This window comes from Monopterus albus, unplaced genomic scaffold (genome assembly GCF_001952655.1).
Source record: "Monopterus albus unplaced genomic scaffold, M_albus_1.0 scaffold114.1, whole genome shotgun sequence".
In the NCBI taxonomy this organism is placed as follows: domain Eukaryota; kingdom Metazoa; phylum Chordata; class Actinopteri; order Synbranchiformes; family Synbranchidae; genus Monopterus; species Monopterus albus.
In genome coordinates this window covers 231,443-250,297 of record NW_018127994.1, presented here as the reverse complement: position 1 = coordinate 250,297, position 18,855 = coordinate 231,443, and the positions used below count along the sequence as shown (strand labels likewise).

General features: G+C 39.9%; 1 protein-coding gene across 2 annotated transcripts in view; it reads right to left on the bottom strand.

Moving 5' to 3' along the window:
• LOC109966559 (heparan sulfate glucosamine 3-O-sulfotransferase 5) overlaps positions 1 to 18,855 on the bottom strand; it is a 105,979-nt gene that overhangs the window by 19,533 nt on the left and 67,591 nt on the right. The gene's annotated exons all lie outside the window — the stretch shown is intronic.

Sequence of the window (18,855 nt, the reverse complement as noted above, 5' to 3'; positions counted from 1 at the left end):
TAGGGGCAGCCAGGTGCTGGAGGGAGTCCGGTTTGGGGACCACAGGATCTCGTCTCTGCTTTTTGCAGATGACGTTGTCATGTTGGCTCCATCAAACCAGGACCTCCAGCATGCACTGGGGCAGTTTGCAGCTGAGTGTGAAGCAGCTGGGATGAGAATCAGCACCTCCAAGTCCGAGGCCATGGTTCTCAGTCGGAAAAGGGTGGTGTGTTCCCTTCAGGTTGGTGGAGAGCTCCTGCCTCAAGTGGAGGAGTTTAAGTATCTTGGGGTCTGGTTCAAGAGTGAGGGAAGGATGGAACGGGAGATTGACAGGTGGATCGGTGCAGCTTCTGCAGTAATGCGGTTGATGTACTGGTCCGTTGTGGTGAAGAAGGAGCTGAGCTGTAAGGCAAAGCTCTCGATTTACTAGTCGATCTACATTCCGACTTACCCTTAGAGATAGGGTAAGGAGCTCAGTCACCCGGGAGGAGCTCAGAGTAGAACCGCTGCTCCTCCACATCGAGAGGAGACAGCTGAGGTGGCTCGGACATCTGTTTCAGATGCCTCCTGGACTCCTTCCTAGGAAGGTGTTTCGGGCATGTCCCTCCGGGAGGAGGCCCCGGGGAAGACCGAGGACACGCTGGAGAGACTATGTCTCTCGGCTGGCCTGGGAACACCTCAGCATTACCCCGGAGGAGCTGGAGGAAGTGTCTGGAGAGATGGAAGTCTGGGCATCTTTGCTTAGACTGCTGTCCCCGCAACGCGGTTCTGGATAAGCGGAGGAAAATGGATGGATGGATGGATGGTTAAAACAATCACCAAAACTGCATTGAGTTGAGCATACACATGCACCCCTCTCCTCCCACCTCAGTGTAAGCACATTTATTCATTGCAGGAAAAGACCAAACAATGCACCTGAGGAAAGCTGCATAATAACTACGAATGAGGCAATGCAGAAATTGTGTTGGCAGGAAAATAGTAACCCAATGTATCTTGGTGAGAAATAATGAAAGTCATGTTCACAGGGTGCCTTTATGTTTATCAGATTGCCCAGGACAGTTTTCCAGATTCACCGATTAGTCATAATCCTTCTCTTACAGAGATTTTTTCTATCATAAGTTCCCAAACTGTGTTAAAATGTATAAATGTCTGTTTCATCAAACGCATACTTACGACCCCTTTCAGTGTGTTCTCATTGTAAACTAACAAAGCTAATGGTAATCAGCCAGTTAGCTATAGCGCATAAATCTGCTAGCCACAACAGTCACAAAAATCAAAGGCCACCAGTTAAAAATGAGATGGCTTATACCTTGACCCATATTTCAAAAACTGACTTTTAAATCTCATCTGCCACCATTACCAGTGCAAACCGTCTATGTGCTGTGCTAGAATGGAAAGCCTGACAGACGTAGCAACAGTAAAACAGTCTATTTGCTCACACTTTCTACGCAACAATTTTACATGGTGGTAATATGTCAAATTTTGTGCTTTCACCTTGTAGAGTTTCTGTCCCCAAGTGGCCAGAAAACAACAACAACAAAGCAGTATTTCTGTAAAAATCCCACAGATGACATATCTCAATGCTGAGCACTTGTCAATCAATCTGATGTGTTTTGTATTGTGATATCTGCCCCCACAAGATCTTTTCTGAATGGTGTCATGGACATGCTTATACATACCGTCTTCCAAACCATAAAAATGTTGTACATTATTTATTTATAAATGTAAACCCATATGTCACACATAATTCTTTCGCAGGAAATTAAAGATGGCACATTATGTATTCATCAGAAGCCCGGAGTCTGGAGCATACAATTAACTACATATTTCAAATACCGATTCTCTATTAATAATGCATCCAAATATAGATACACCTAGAATACGCTCTGCTTTTCTTGGAATGCCACTCTAGTCAGAATGAAATATTTATTCATCTTGGCTGTTTGTGCAACTACCCAGGGACCCAGGCTTACTGGCTGCCTGTTTGTGTCTGCCTGGCCCTGGAACAGTTTCTCATGCATTTTTGAAAAGAGTTCTTATTATGAATCCATATGAATGCTGGTTTGTGTCTTTGTCAATACAGTAGGTAGACCTTTCTTTAACTAAGGATTATATTAGCTTCTGGAGACCTTAGCATACAGGAGCTCATTTCAATGCTGTCTCTGCCCTGCCCGTGGTATGATCCCTAGCTAGTTCAGACATGAGGTGTAAATCCCTCTCTTAATTATAATTTCTTATGAGAAAGCATTTATCTAAATGACAGTAATGGGAAGAATCCATTTTAAAAATTCTGCTCCTTGCTTTGTCTTCAGAGAAAGAGACTACATAATGCATCTCTTATAAAAGACAATTAAATCTGTGGTGGAGGTGACATGGTGTTATAAGAGGTTCTGAAATTTGCACTTTCTTAAGCTACACACACTTTTATTATTATTTACATTTTTTTATTTTTTTTATTTTTTGTTGCAAATAACCTTTGTGCTCTGCAAAACATTCCTGTTGCCCTTAAATGAACACTTTATAAGATTATAATGCAGGGGTTGGAGGGGAATCCATTAAAATGTTCTTGCACAGCCAGACATAGGAAGACTTATTCGAGTGGAGTGAGGTCTGGAGCTCAGCTCTGTTATTAATGGGCTCAGTCTGTCTAGGACACATTTGCCATTTCTGTAATGTCACAGAGCAGAGAAGGAGGACGCAGTAAAACACAGAGCCTGCAAGATCCTCTTATTACAATTAATGATTCATATGACTTCATTAACTAAAATGTTTGCATTCTTGTACTTACAGTACATTTTCACTTTAGTAAACTATTACAGTACTATTGTTCCCATCTTTAATATAAATTTATTAAAAGTAAAGATTCAGAAAAACACTATTTAAACAGCAGAGCTTTTATTTGTAAAAGCAGCTTGATGCATCTTAGAGCACATGATCCAAGAAATGGACAGTGCAAGAAGAGCAAATTTCCTCAGTGGCCCTGGTAATGTCTACTGCATACTGCATACTCTAACTTACTGCATATACAGTACAAAGACCTACTAAAGTCTTACTGTTGTTGCACACACTTTTTCTTAACAAGACTGTTTTCTGTAGTAATCATGCTGTCAGCACAACACCTGCTGAAATGAGCATGGCCAAAAATTAATGGTGTTGAAAATAATGATGGTGAGAACTATAAAGTGCCTCATGCACAGCTGGTGGTTTGGTAATGCAGAAGTTACCCTTCGGGTAGCATACAAACAGCTTGAGGTGAGGTTGAGCTCTCCTTCAGGCTACTGTCCTGTGAGTACATCTTAAGTGGTGATAATGTCATTATGCCAAAGCAATAAAGTCAAGGGCTTGTGTGAAGGGTGGTGGTTTATCTATCTGTTTTGTTCAGTGTGTAGCCTGGTGGCAGCACTTAGTCATGTATACTGGAAAGGTGACACCAGGGACACTGGCATGTCATCTGGCCGAGAGGACCCTGCTGCATTCTTCTTATGACTTACGGTTTGTATCGTCTTAGGGTTTGTACGTCAACTATGGCCCAAAACTAGAACCTTGTCTGAGCTGCACAGCAGTGATATACAACAATAAAAACAACAACACCAACAACAAACAAAAAACCACCAAAAAGCCTGAGGCAAGTGGCCCTGGATATTGCTTTTTGCGACTTCCATCATCATATCTCTGCTGTGTATTTCACAAGCTGATAGAAGGTGAATTATGTCCCCAATAATAGCTAACTTGTAATAAATATAAATTAATCTACCTGGGTGTCAGTAGTGCATTTGTCTCATTTTCCTGTGATGGTTAAAAATGACCTATTTTTAAATTTAATAATAAAAGGAATACAAATATGACTCTTTTATACAGTTTTACAATGTTTTAGATGTTTTTCAACCATTTTCTGATGAAGTTTCTTAGAGAAGGAAGGATGGCTGGCTGGGAATGGAGCTATACAGTGACCCCCAATAGAAATCAATCCTAGAATACATCTGTGACTAGTATCTGATTATTGCCTATGAAATCAAAATACCAAGTCAGAAACAAGTATCTGTGTACAAAGTAGTGAGGTGAGCTGTGTTATTTCAGTTATCCATGGATCAGAAGGTCTGGTTCATTTTCTGATTTGTTTATTTTCTGATCAGACAATATGAGGTGGTGTTAGATCAGTTTGAACTTGCCAAGGCTTGGGCAGAAAACACTCCAATGATTTAATCAGAAGACAAAATGTTTATTTGCTTACAAGATAAGGTAGGTTACCAGATGTCTATATATAAAAAATTATAAAGGAACTACACTCACCAGCCACTTTAGGTACACCTGTACAGTTGTATGCAATTCAGTGCAACACTTCTGCCTTAACATCTGTGTTTATGAAGCTCCAAATGTTTCAGTTTTGAAAGGGGCAGAATGACTCCTCATCAATCCAATGCATAGACCAGGCTCTGCTTTGTGTTTCACAGTTTAAGTGTAAGACCACCCTCTGCAAACAAGCCAGATGTGAACATCAAAAGGCCTAGCCTTGTCTCCATGACTACAAGAGACAGACTTCCCCCCATCTTTGTGACTTTTACTACACTAGTATACACAACTTGGACTTCGCACTCTGACCCTAGGCAATAAGTCTGAACTAGTTAAAACAAACCTAAGACAGTTGGTCCTCTTATCTGATCCTCTTATCTGACACTATGACATCTCACCCTTATCTTACCTCCCTATCTCAACAGGACCACATTGGAAAATGGAGACCACTGTACAACTGAGCTTAATATTCACTCCTTCTCTTTTGACAATGGAAATGTTCTCAGATTTGAGAATGTGAATGCTTAAGACTTTCACAGTTTGTTAACCAAAACTGTGTTAACCAAAGTTGTGTAAAATATCTACAAGAAAGTTTGAAATGTTTTAGTAAAGTAATAAATTTTTTCTTGACATACACCTAACTCAGCCACTGCAAGAAAAAGACTTCTTCCTTAACAGTTCACCATAACACTGGAAATGTTATCCTGGATGACAAAATGCAAAGATATATGATCCAATGTGTATAAACTGATTCAGAAGATTACAAAAAAAATTCTATTATATGTAATTTAAACCTGCCTAACCCTATACAATGTTAAGTCTTCCCTCCAAATAGTGTCAAAACATTAGTTCAGGATGCTGTGTTTTGATTTTTTATTGTCACGATTGTGTGCTAAACAAATGCTTGCTTATGTTCGTTTGTTTTCAATGTTAACCTTCCTTTACCTTAACATATGCCATTTTATGCTTAAACTATGTGTTGCATAATTTTTGTACACATAGAGTAAAGAAAAAGAAAAACATGTTAAAATTATACAAAATGGAATCCGAGGTCTGTAGGCATCTATAAAACTCATGTACATGTGAAATGTGTCAAAGTACAAGTAGAATAAGATTGCAGAAAATAAATTCAGTAAGCCTGTAGTCACCTGTACAGCGCCACTGCAATAAATTAAGTGCCAAAAGCCAGTCTGAATAGGTGTGTTTTTAATTTAAACTTGAAGACCACTAACTCATTTATAGACCAAAGCTCAGGCGGTAGGGTATTCCAGAGCTTAGGGCCATATACAGCAAAAGAATGGTCACTCCACTTTTTGTACCTTGCCTGTGGGACAACCAGAGACAAATGCTCAGAGGAACGCAACGCTCTGACCAGGGTATGAATGGTTAAAAGATCAGTCAAATAGGCTGGAGCAAGGCCATTAGTGGCCTTGAACATGAAGAATAGAACCTTAAAATCAATTCTAAACTGTACTGGAAGCCAGTGAAGAGACTGAAGGACAGGGGTGATATGAGCATGCTTTGGAGTATTCGACAGTAGGTGAGCAGCTGCGTTCTGTACTAGTTGGAGCCTACGGAGGAGAGACTGGTTAAATTCCAGTATAGAGGGTATTGCAGTAGTCAAGTTGTGAGCTAATGAAAGCATGAATGGCTTTTTCTAGGTCGACTTAAGATAAAAAGGGGTTCACCTTTGCTAGGAGCCTCAGTTGAAAGAAGCTTATTTTGACCACAGAACTAATCTGTGTGTCAAATTTGATGCTGCTATCAAATAACACTCCTAGGTTTTTCACAGTTTGAGAGAATGAAGGGGCTGAAGTTCCTAGGCCAGGTATGATGTGAGTAGAGTCAGGGCTAAAAGCAATGTATTCAGTCTTCCCCTCATTCAAATGAAGGAAGTTCTGTGAAAGCCACTGTTTAATATCACACAGACAGCTATGCAAGTGGGCTAGTGCATTGTCATCACTCTGCATCAATGGTAAGTAAATCTGCACATCATCAGCATAAAAATGAAAGTGGATATTATGCCTGAAGATAACTGAACCTAATGGTAGCATATACAGTATAGCAAGAAAAGTATAGGTGCCAGGATTGAGCCTTGGGGTATGCCTGATGAAAGAGGGGCTATTGTAGAGGTAAAGTCGTTGATCACAACCAAAACGGTCCTATTGGTCAGAAAAGAAATAAACCATTTGAGCACACCGACACAATGTTCAAGGTGGGAAATGAGAAACACTACAAGATAAAGATAAAGATGATGGATAAGGATAAAGATAAAGATAAAAGAACCAATTAGGAACTCAATGTCATGACACCAGAGTGCTAGCCAGTCAGAGGACTCCAAATGGTAGCCTCTCGACCAGTCAGGCGAAGCCAAGTACCTGAGCTGGTGTATGACTACATGAGTTACCACCTCCCTTAGCAGCAGAATGAAGTGAGAAACAAAGAATGAAGAAAGTCTGAATCTCCAAAGTGTGTTTCTCGTATACAGTGAGGAACAGAAGTATTTGAACACCCTGCGAGTTTGCAAGTTCTCCCACTTAGAAATCATGGAGGGGTCTGAAATTCACATTGTAGGTGCATTCCCACTCTGAGAGACAGAATTAAAAAAAAAATCACATTGTATGATTTTTAAAGATTTGATTTGTCTTGCACTGCTGAACATAAATATTTGAAGACCTGAGAAACGGCAAGAATTCTGTCTCTCAAAGACCTGTTACTGTGCCTTGAAAAAGTCCACCTCTACTCCACTCATTAATCTAAATTAGTAGCACCTGTCTGAGCTCTTTAAAGACACCTGTCCACCCCACAGTCAGTCAGACGCCAACTACTACCATGGGCAAGACCAAAGAGCTGTCAAAAGACACCAGAGACAAAATTGTGGACCTCCACAAGGCTGGAAAGGGCTACAGGGCAATTGCCAAGCAGCTTGGTGAAAATAGATCAACTGTTGGAGCAATTGTTAGAAAATGGAAGAGGCTAAAGACGACTGTCAGTCTCCCTCGGACTGGGGCGCCATGCAAGATCTCACCTCGTGGGGTATCACGGATGATGAGAAAGGTGAGGAATCAGCCCAGAACTACAAGGGAGGAGCTGGTCAATGACATGAAGAGAGCTGGGACCACAGTTTCAAAGGTCACTGTCGGTAGAACACTACGCCGTCATGGTTTCAAATCATGCATTGCACGGAAGGTTCCCCTGCTCAAGTCATCACATGTCCAGGCCCATCTGAAGTTTGCCAAAGACCATCTGGATGATCCAGAGGAGGCATGGAGAAAGTCATGTGGTCAGATGAGACCAAAGTAGAACTTTTTGGTCTAAACTTCACTCATCGTGTTTGGAGGAAAAAGAAGAATGAGTTGCATCCCAAGAACACCATCCCTACTGTGAAGCATGGGGGTAGTAACATCATACTTTGGGGGTGCTTTTCTGCGAAGGGGACAGGACATCTGCACTGTATTAAGGAGAGGATGAATGGGGCCATTTATTGTGAGATTTTGAGCAACAACCTCCTTCCCTCACCCAGAGCATTGAAGATGGGTCATTGGAGTGGCCTAGCCAGTCTCCAGACCTCAATCCAATAGAACATCTTTGGAGGGAGCTTAAACTCCGCGTTGCTCAGCGACAGCCCCGAAACCTGACAGATCTAGAGGAGATCTGTGTGGAGGAGTGGGCCAAAATCCCTGTTGCAGTGTGTGCAAACCTGGTCAAGAACTACAGGAAACGTTTGACCTCTGTAATTGCAAACAAAGGTTTCTGTACCAAATATTAACACTGATTTTCTCAGGTGTTCAAATACTTATGTTCAGCAGTGCTAGACAAATAAATTCTTTAAAAATCATACAATGTGATTTCCTGAATTTTTTTTTTTTATTCTCTCAGAGTGGGAATGCACCTACAATGTGAATTTCAGACCCCTCCATGATTTCTAAGTGGGAGAACTTGCAAAATCGCATGGTGTTCAAATGCTTCTGTTCCTCACCGTATGTGTTTTCATGTTTTGTGTAAAATTCCTTTTTCTAAATCGTATGCTGACATTGCCACAAGAAGTGTTTTTTAAATTTAGCAATGTATAGTGATTTTTTTAAATATATTTTATGTACCTGGCAGGAAGCTGACCTGAAGTAAAGCTTAGAGGTTTTCATCAGTCCACTTGGGTCTGAGGACCCAAAACCTGAGCCAGAACCCAATTTGGGTCATTCCGGTCAGGTCAGTTTAGGTCACATCATACTGTCTTGGGTTTTGGGTCTGTGTGCCAGTATGTTCAAGACCTGAGTGGATCTGAATAAACCCGAGCCTGCGCCTTAATATCTAATTGATGATATGGTGTGTCACAGTCATCACGGGAGAAAGTTAAATAAGACGACAGGGAATAGAGGATGGAGGCATACTTTGCACGCCAGCTGTTTGGTCAAGTTTTGTTCAGATTGTCAACAAAGATGACAAAAAAGTCATGTGGCTGTTTTTTAAGGTTTAACTGCATTAAAACAGAAACTTTGCATTTCCTGAAGCATGTCCGGTTGTATAAGAAAAAGACCTCACTCAAACAACAATGGCAAGCTTTGTAAGAAGCGATGTGTCAACCAAGGTGAATAAGACAATATATATTTGTTTTTCAGAAATTCAGTTTATGTTATCCATTTGTTTAGTAGCTTATTAAACTGGTAAAAACATTTTGTCTGTTTTATTGTTGCAGGAGCTGGAAATTGAACTTTGCTTTATATTATATTGCATTACATTACGTTATGTTGCATTATAATGATGTGCTTTTCTATTGCTCCTGTTTGTTGCTTGATCTATTTAGGCATCAGTGTGGCCTTTGGTTGTGTATGTTCAGGTGGACTGCCTTTTGGATAGGGTCTAATTATCTTTGGGTATACTGGGGTCCGATCCAGCACATAATTTATGCATGACTGGTTTGGGTTGATTTTCCATGGCCTGTTTTGAATTGGGTCAGAATTTTTGGATGCACACCAAAATTCAAATCATTTTAGCCAAAGTTTGTAGACAAAGAAAACTTTAATTCAGAGAAGGTTTTTCTTCAAGACATTACCAAATACCAGAAACGCAGAAGGACCCTGGCAAAGCCAGTATCATGGATGCAGAACGTGCTACCCTCTGAAAATTAGTTCCCCTGGAGAGCGAGCCCTGCCAAATCTGATGATGACAGATTTGTCCTGAGTCTCCAGCTCAGGACCATCTCAGAACTCCGGACCCATGGTTCAGAGCCTTTTCGGAGCTTCTCCTACTGTGGCCACATGAGCCCTGCTAAAGGCTAAGTGCACCCTGGCAAACTGATGTCTCATGAAAACCGTAGTTATTACAAAATTATTCTCTAACCTATCAAAACTGACAGTTATTTTCCCCTTCAAATTCATGACTAAACCCTAAAATTTAGATCTAATATCCAGGTTAATTTTAGACAAAGTAACTCACACTCACCATTGCTAACAACAGATCAGTAATTCCTCCAGCTATCTGCTGATTCCATCTTTGTCACAAATGTACCATTTCATTGTATTTTTCATCTCTTATTTCCAGTTACTAGGTCAATGTCCTAAAAACAATTATTATCAGTGAGACAGAATTAATTACTTACTATCTGGTGCTCTAATATAACGAGGTATTAAAATATTAGAAATATTAAATTAATAGTCATAGAGTGTAGTCATTTTTGTTACACTGATTACAATACGAGTATACAGAATCGATTCCATCAAACATGTGAGATGAACATGAGAGAACCTGGTAGCACCAGGAAGCTGTTTTCAGCTAAAATGCTCTTATAAACTCCAGTACACTATACACAGCACCAGACAGCAGAGAAAGTTAGTGATTAGTTAGTGAACATAGCAGTGCAGCTCATAGTAGTGCAAAAGCTAAACAGTCAACAAAAGACTTACATGTGTCAGGTGAATACAAATACAACTCCAACATGGCTCTGTCTGTCTGCTAGATGGATAGTCTTTGCTAAGACTTTCCACCCAACATTTTTACAGGGTGGTAATATTTTGGTGTTGTGCTTTTTCTTTGTTGTCAGTGTTTGGATTAAAGCAGGCAAGTCAACTATTCTCCCTCAAAAAGAAACCAGCATTCATCTGTGGTGATTACTATGGTGTATTTCATTACCAAGTGAAACACTGAAGCTTTCTAACTGTTACAGCTCAGGTATGCACCTAAGAACATCTGCTTTTACATAGCAATATCAGCTGAGGCTGCATATTATATGGCTATGTGTTATAGTATATACTGTAGAACTATTGTAAATGAAACAAAAAAGTGCCTTCTCAGAAGTGGAAATAATAAAATTGAAGACAATAACATAAATCTGTTGTATTGCTCTATTAGAGACTATACTGCTATGCTGAGGAACATTAATTTAATTTATTCGACCTATCAGGGAAATTCCATTTAGGATAACTTATTTATCAATGGAGCTCTGGCAAGATTGCAGCATTAAAATTTAGCAAAAAAGGTACAATTATCATTAAAAGATGTCTCAAATGCCAATTTGTGGATTAAAAATAAAACCAAAACCTGATACTTTGCAATTATCAGTAGACTCATGAGTGGTAAGACCAGTTCATGTCCACTGTGAATTAGTCAAAGGGTACATCTCATGTCTCTTGTAAGATCTTTCCTTTGTCTTTGGTCAACCAAAAAGTCGTTCCAGTCAACTGAGGACATAGGACATTCTAAGTCTCTTATATCGACTCTGAGGACCCAGGATAGTGCTGAAGGAACCATGACTGCGGCTACATGAGGCCATCTTATGCTGAGGTTTTATGTAAATTGACATGTCCCTTTATCAGAAATCAGTTGGTGATTGCACACTTCAGATGAAGGATTGGAGGAAAGGACATCTCATGTCATTAATAACGTCTTTCATTGAGTTCTTTCTCCTCACAGGTTTTCCTCACATCCTACATGGACAAGACTAAGACAAAGAAAAGTCACAAGTGAGGGAAACAACACCACTTAAAAGAGACTTGGGAAGTACCCAAGGTAAATACTGTGCTGCTGCAGTCATTTCCAGTACATCAAGCATTTATATCAGGGACAGTGTAGCCAAGTGCAAGGAATATACTAAAGCCCCATTCAGACATGCGCCACCTGAACGCTTTGGTTTGATGTCTGAATAAGACCACTGGTCACTATTCTGTAAAAACTGCAATGGCAGTCTTACTATGTCAGACCTATGACATTTATGTATCAACACAGGAGAAGTGTGAACTGGATCCACCTGCATTACGGAAGAGAATTAGGGCCACTATAAAAATTATATTTGAATTCTGACTTTATTTAAAGTTTAAAATTGACTTCTAAAAAAGTCAGAATTCAGAGAAAAAAAAAGACAGAACTCAGATTTTTTTGCAGTGGCCCTAATCCTCTTCCATATTGCGTTAACAGACAGGCACACAAAATTATGACAATCTCAGGTGTATGGGAAATATAAATGCACATATTATGGTTCTCTCCATCACAGTCATGGGTATGTCTGAATGAGGCTGTGAGAAACATTAATGTAAAAGTGACCTATGTCTGAATGACAGATTAATGAAACAGCAATGTTCAATATCTCATGTCTGAAAAGGGCTTTTGCCTCTAAGCATTAAGGCTACCAAGGCCATAAGACACATAACAGTACAGCTGAAAAGCACCACACAGATGGCAAAAGTAGGAGATAAGGTCTGGCAATGAAAAAATAGACAACCTATTTTCAGACAAACTCTGCAAAACAACTGACCTGCTCTCCAGCTTTTATCCAGTCCGCCAGTATACACTGAAATACATTTAATTATTTGACTCCTCTGTTGGAGCTGCTCTCATTGCATTGTGCTGGAGAGCCATTATTGATTTCAGGTTGTCTTCTGCCTCATTAGACCATGGCAGAGCTCTGCCCTGTGAGCTAAAAGGGAACACTGTCAATCCATAAATAAGCCAACTACACAATATCTTCTATTGTCTTGAGGTGAAATATTGGGATGCCAGAAGGTGTGGGAGCAGTAAGTATTTGGCCTTTTATAGTTAGTCTGGAACATTTAAGCCACAACAGGACAGCTACCTTTGATGCCCTGGGCCTTACAGAGCACAGTGGGTCTGATGTGTACCACAGTGCAACATGTGCATTGAATCAGAGGTAATTGTGTCATTATAGTTAATACCACGTGCTCATTGCCAGTGGCCTCCACAGGAAGCAGAGAGGAGAGAGATTCACAACCAGGATCAAAATGGTGATTCCTCTGAGGACGTGTTGCTATTGAGCCACTTTCAACTCCAGAGCTACTGAGAAAAAGATGTAAACCTCGCTCATCAAATAACTAAAGACCAATGGCCTGGCTACACCTGTATGCTTGACCACTTAATTAGAAATTTCAGTACAGCTGAAGGAAATGCAATGGTATAAATGACTTCTATTTCTGGCAGATTCTTTGAATGAGCAGAGAGAGTTAACCTGTGAACCCATCTAACTATTTTACATCACAGGTTGTAGTCTTGAAAGCCCACAGGGGTAAGCTGTTCAATAGATGTGTGACAGTATTTTCTTTCACTCAGACATCAATATGAACCCTCCCTGGAACTAACTGGGCAAATACAGAAGCTGTTGGCTGCTACTGATCTTTTCTCACTTGTCAAAACACAAAAACCATGGCAGCTGTTTGGTCAGACTGCTACCCACTAAAATCTGTTTCAGATTAGATGTAAATCAGCTGCAAAGTCTTATTTCATTTTAGATAAGTCAATAGTTGTTAAATTCTGGGTGATTGGAGAAGGAGCAAGACGTTATTATTAGTAAGTTTACTTAAAGGTCACAAATTATGCTCATTTTCAGGTTTATATTGTTATTTAAAGGTCCCTCTAGAAAACGTTTGCACCCTTGTATGTTCATGAAGTCCATTAGTTTCCTCAAAGCACCAGTAACGCCAAACCCTATTTTCCCCTATGTGTGAACATGCTCTGTTTTAGCTCCTGCCCCCTCCCTAAAAATCCAGTCTGCTCTGATTGGTCAGCTCAGCGCTGAACAGGAGCCACCTATCAACTCCAAGCTGTGTTTCCAGATTCCAGACAGCTTCGATCTTCAGCATTAGCTCTGCCAACAGTGTTAGCCGCCGTCAGCTGCATTTCTACCATACATTTCATCACAATAACTGCCTCTAAACTAAAGACTAAACAACCACAGATGTTCAAGCAGGAGCCTACTACTGTCACACCAAGGCAATTTTGTCTAATAGAGAAACACCAGTAACATGTTTACACAAAGTTTAGTGCTGTCACAAGCAGAGTTACCACCATCCAACCCACTATTCACAGGAAATTTGGTTAAAAAAGTTGCACACACATTTTCTGGTACATTCTGACTGTTCATCAAAATTACTAGCCCAAACACTGAACCTGTTCCTGCCATTTGGCCTCTGATACAGGCTACTGTTAGCTACATTAGTGCAGCATTACACTGTGGCTAATGTCGCTAAGTTAATCAGGCTGACTTCATACACAAGCAGTAAAATAACTTTAAAATAGCAACTTTTACAGCATTAGGATGTGAGGTAGACTCACAAAGATCCACTCTTGAGCTTTGGTCTGGAAGTAAATCCAGTGTTGTACTGACATTGAGAAAGCACTCGGATGTGAAATGATTAGCACATAACATGAAACATTTTGGGGATATCTTCAGGAACATTTCCACAATAAATATACAATATCCACTGTGTCTTTGCTTGCTCTGAGGATGGAAGTAGGTAGAGACTTGTGCTTGTTTGTGCAACCACCAAGCAAGCAGAATCTGTATTCCTTCTTCTGCTGTTCTAGTGAGAAAATCACAACGGCGGACTGGTAGCACCAAAACAGATCTGAGTGGGAGGAGGATCTATGAAATGAACTGCTGTGCCATTTCATATGAGGTCATAAAGAGAGACAAATCCAAACAGCATGCTCAAGCAGGGGTTTTTACAAATGTGGGAAAAGCAAAGCAGGCAGGGACTACGCTTTTCTCATGTTCTGTGTGTCTCTACAGACACCAGAGACCCATATGAATGTCAGAAAATTCTCTAAAAGTGAATTTTGCATAATATGTCTCCTTTAATTAATGGTCCTTTATGTATTTTAATGGCCTGAAATTATTGTTTTCCAGACCCCCATTTTGATGCCGACTTTTCTCCACCATGAATTTCAGCATGTCTTTTAATGATATTCTCAATATTACTCAACATAAAAACATGGGAGCCTCTTCGATAATGTAATTCTTTCAACTTTGTTTCTGAACGACTGTGTAGCAGGAGGTCCTACAATACTACAATATGAAGTCACCAGCATTATCATGGTAATAAATGACCAGTTTTTCTGATTGATTTAAACCAAATATTCACCCCTGTGCTCACTGGTCTTACAGTCTGACAAATGTAGTTAGCACAATCTTTTCTGTGCCTAGTATGTTTGCCCTCTGCACACTGAGACCAGAGAGTGCAAGCAGCCCAGGAGCTATCAAACAGTGAAGATCCATTTTGCTTCAGAATGTGCTCCTATCAGTCTTTTAAAGTGAGTTAAACATTTATGTACAGTATTTGTTTACTACAACATTAACAAGATTAATAATGCTTTCTTAGTGTTTGCACAATTTTACCCAGTGCGCCCAATAAAGTTAGCTATTGATTAGCTAATATTTGCATGATTCAGCTAATACTGTTATTGTAAGAGCCAGCTGATGAAATCTGACATTTTTTAAATGAAACAGTATGGAAACAGAATAAACAGAATTTGTCAAACAAGTACTAAAGTATGAGCAAACTAATGTGTTGACATGTAATTATCTTTACAGTATCGCTGTTCTCAGTTGGGCCAAATTACAGCAGTATACAGTACAGTATGTGTGAGGGTAGCTTAAATAAATGATCTAATAGATCTAATAAATGTTCTAAGTGTGACACCATTTGTTGGGTATGGGGCCTCTCTGGATAGATGCACAAACACACTCACCCTAATGGTCACCATCAACATGGTCTACCGAGGCTTCCTGTGACTGCACCTGGAAAATCTGGCAATAGCCAGATGACATTGCATAGTACTGCAAGTAGCTCTACAGAGCAGTCCACATACATTTGGACAGCCACATTTGTAATCCCAGTCATGCTTTGTAGTGAAGCACACTGGACTTGATATGAATCAATACCTGAGCTTAAAGTGCTGACTCTGAACTATAAAGGACTTTGTGACAATTGTGAGAACAGAATCAGTAATCCTTTTTTATATACTGTGGTTCTATGAGCACATTACATGATTAGAAACATTATGACTTTCATGAAGGCAGAGTTCAGTTTTAGTTAGCTGTACCTAATAAACTGCCATCTGAGGGCATGTCAGTTTAGTTTTTGTCAGGAATACTGCAAAAAAATCCTCCTTAGTTTGGAGTCACCTAAGTTTTGCAGGTTTACTGAAGAAGTTCACTCCTCCTCTACAGTTGAATATCGAGTGTCTGTGGAGATGTGTGTGCAGACTGCTGGGGATGAGACAGCCAGAGAGTTCTCTGAAAACCTTAACAGGCTCCTAGATTTAGAGGCTGACTTGCCTGCATATGCATGAAGTCAGCTGTTGAGAGTGGATGGAGTTCATTGAAAAGAAATATGACAAACTTTATCGTACAAGTGTGTGTATACAAGCTCAAGATAATGAACAGGTACACACACACTGGCACACATCTACTGAAATGTATGATGCAGATTTGATACCAGCTGTTCCACCTCATTTAAATTATCATCTGTCAGCACAAATTCAGCCTGCTTCTGAAAGGGCCACAATTTAAATTTTCAGATCCGCCATAGAAATCACCCTCCAACCCGCCTTCCACTGTCATCCATCATAAAGTACATGCAATGGAGGCCTAGCCATCACTTTTCCTCATTTCCCTTTAAAGATCACAAGGGTTCCATTCAGTCTAACTGAGGCAGCTCTGCATTGTGACTGCTAATGGAGTAGGAAAACCTTAAAGATTTTTTGAGACACCAGGTGCTTTTTATGTGGCTAATAACTACTATATGTGCTGTTTCTTCAACCTATATGAAAATAGTCTTTTTTAGGGTGGGGACACACACTGCATTAGGATAGTCATGATTTGGCCATGGACACGAGTTATAAATTTTTCAGTTTGTCACCCCTGAAATGAAGCCATACCCTTTTTATACAAAGAATCCAACAAACTGCTGGTGTTTTAACCCTTCTTACACTAAACTCAAAACTGGCAAACTGCTGCTCCTGAGTTCATTTTAAACAGCTGCTGTAATCCTGGTAGTAGAGACGTAATGCTTATCATGACATCTGACTGCTTTCTTTTTTGCTGATGCCACTCCCTCTCCTCATTCACCCTCTAGCTCACTATCTCTCTCACACGGACCTCCAGCTCCCATTCCACCTCATCCTAGTTATACAAGAGGTGGGGCAAACTTGTCTTGGAAAAATACTACCACTTGTGGTGGAATTTTTGAGGGTCAACACTGACCTCCCCACACTGGCCCTATTCTGTACCTTTTATACAGAATGACAAAGCAGAAAACTGGTATAAACTCCTGCATTGAATGGAAAGTGTAAAAGGAGCTCATATCTACTTCTGTAGGCTGCATATTTTACCAGGAGGTTGCAAATTCAACCAAACAGCAGAAAATATGTTTTCCAGTTGTGTTTATTCTCAACCCATCAAATTTGTGTTGTGTCTCTTTGGGTAGGTCCCGACTTGAGGTGAGGAGCCACTATACATTGATGATAATGATTATGTGTGGGGTGCCTGGTCAGGGTAGACATTAATAAACCTGAGGCCTGTTCCCAGCTTTAGCAACCCATTCTCATTACCAGGTTGTCAAATACCGGTGCTTTGTCAAACCTGCTGGTGTCTCATAAATATGTACAGGGTACTCTTTGGCATCTGTATAGTGATGCACTGGGATTCAGTGGATTCCAGTGTTAACCCATTCAGTACACTATGAGAAGCCCAGAGCAACTGCTCTGGCTGTCTGTTAACTCCAGTGTAATCCTACTCATGGCAGTATTGAATACCTTGAGCTTTGATGTGGCCACTGAGGAAGCAAAGCGTGACAGATTTTCTGTTCAAACAAGGGATTCAGAGGGGCAGCTCATTGTTCAGAGGCATTTTTCTCAATTTTTCCACATTTAAGGAAGTCTTTAACTCATAAGAACCCAGACCCATTTCTCCTTATAGGAAAATTTTAGGGGGTATAAAACTGACTAAATGGATCTCATGAAACACATTCCTGAATTTTTTTAAAATGATGCCTCTTAGTGTGAAATGTTACATGTCTGTCACATCAAGCATTTATGGTAAATAAATGCCAAATGTATTCTTCAAAATTTTTGAAAATAAATGAACAGATAGTTTTGCCAAGAACCACAGACAGACTATATTATTCACATTACCGAAGTGAAATTAATAAAATAATTTAAACAACTCAGGGTTTTTTTGGCTAGTTTGACAAGATGTTACAATGGGGTTGTTTGTGACTTTTCTTCAAGAAATATGGTAAGAACATTTTAAATGTAATATTGGACATTTTAATAAAGTATTAGATCATGAAATGGCTGAAACTTAGCTTTCACTGATAAAAACAAGCTTTTTAAAAATTAGCCAGCACTAACCAGCACACCACCATTTTGGAAGGGGTATCATTGGTACCCAGAATCACACACTGCCACATGACTGTACCAGGAGGTTACGTAGAAATTATTTTGGGTCTTCATGAAATAAAATAAGAAAAAAAAAACATTATATGGAACTTTCCAGAGTACTGAAAGGGTTTGAGACAGCTGTGGCACTATGTGTTCTTATTTAATGATATCTCCAATATTCCTCTACTGTCTCTTTGAAATGTAACAATTTCACATGCATTTCTGAGTGATTGTGTTTTTTTTGCCTCAGTTTAGAATAGGAGGAGATACTACATACTGATACTGATATTAGATACTACAATATGTGAGGTCACCAGTGTTACTATGGCAATGAATACCAAGACCATTCACTCATGTACATTTGTATGTAATCAGTGTATTTACTTTTCATACTGACATAGTACATTTTCAATCTACACACGTAGACCAGGGAGTAGAAGCAGCCCCCAGGATTTTCAGTGTAAAGAAACTTTAAATCTGTTAAGTCTGTTAAGTTAAAATAATTGTACTGTATCATACTAATACAGTAGGTGTTTTTATTATTTTGTCTACCCTATTTATGTCATCGAGAGAAGGCTATATAACAGAAAGACTTCTCTGGGATGTGTGCACTCCCCACTGCTTTTCTCCCTCTACACCAACGACTGCATCTCAGAGGACCCCTCTGTTAAACTCCTCAAGTTCGCAGATGACATGACAGTCATCAGTCATCGGTCTCATCCGAGACGGTGACAAGTCTGCGTACAAACAGGAGATGGAACAGCTGGATATATATACACTATACATATCTATCTATCTATCTATATCTATATATATAGATATAGATATATATATACTGTATATATATACTGCGATGGATTGGCGACCTGTCCAGGGTGTACCCCACCTTCGCCCGATTGCCGGCTGGGATCGGCGCCCGCA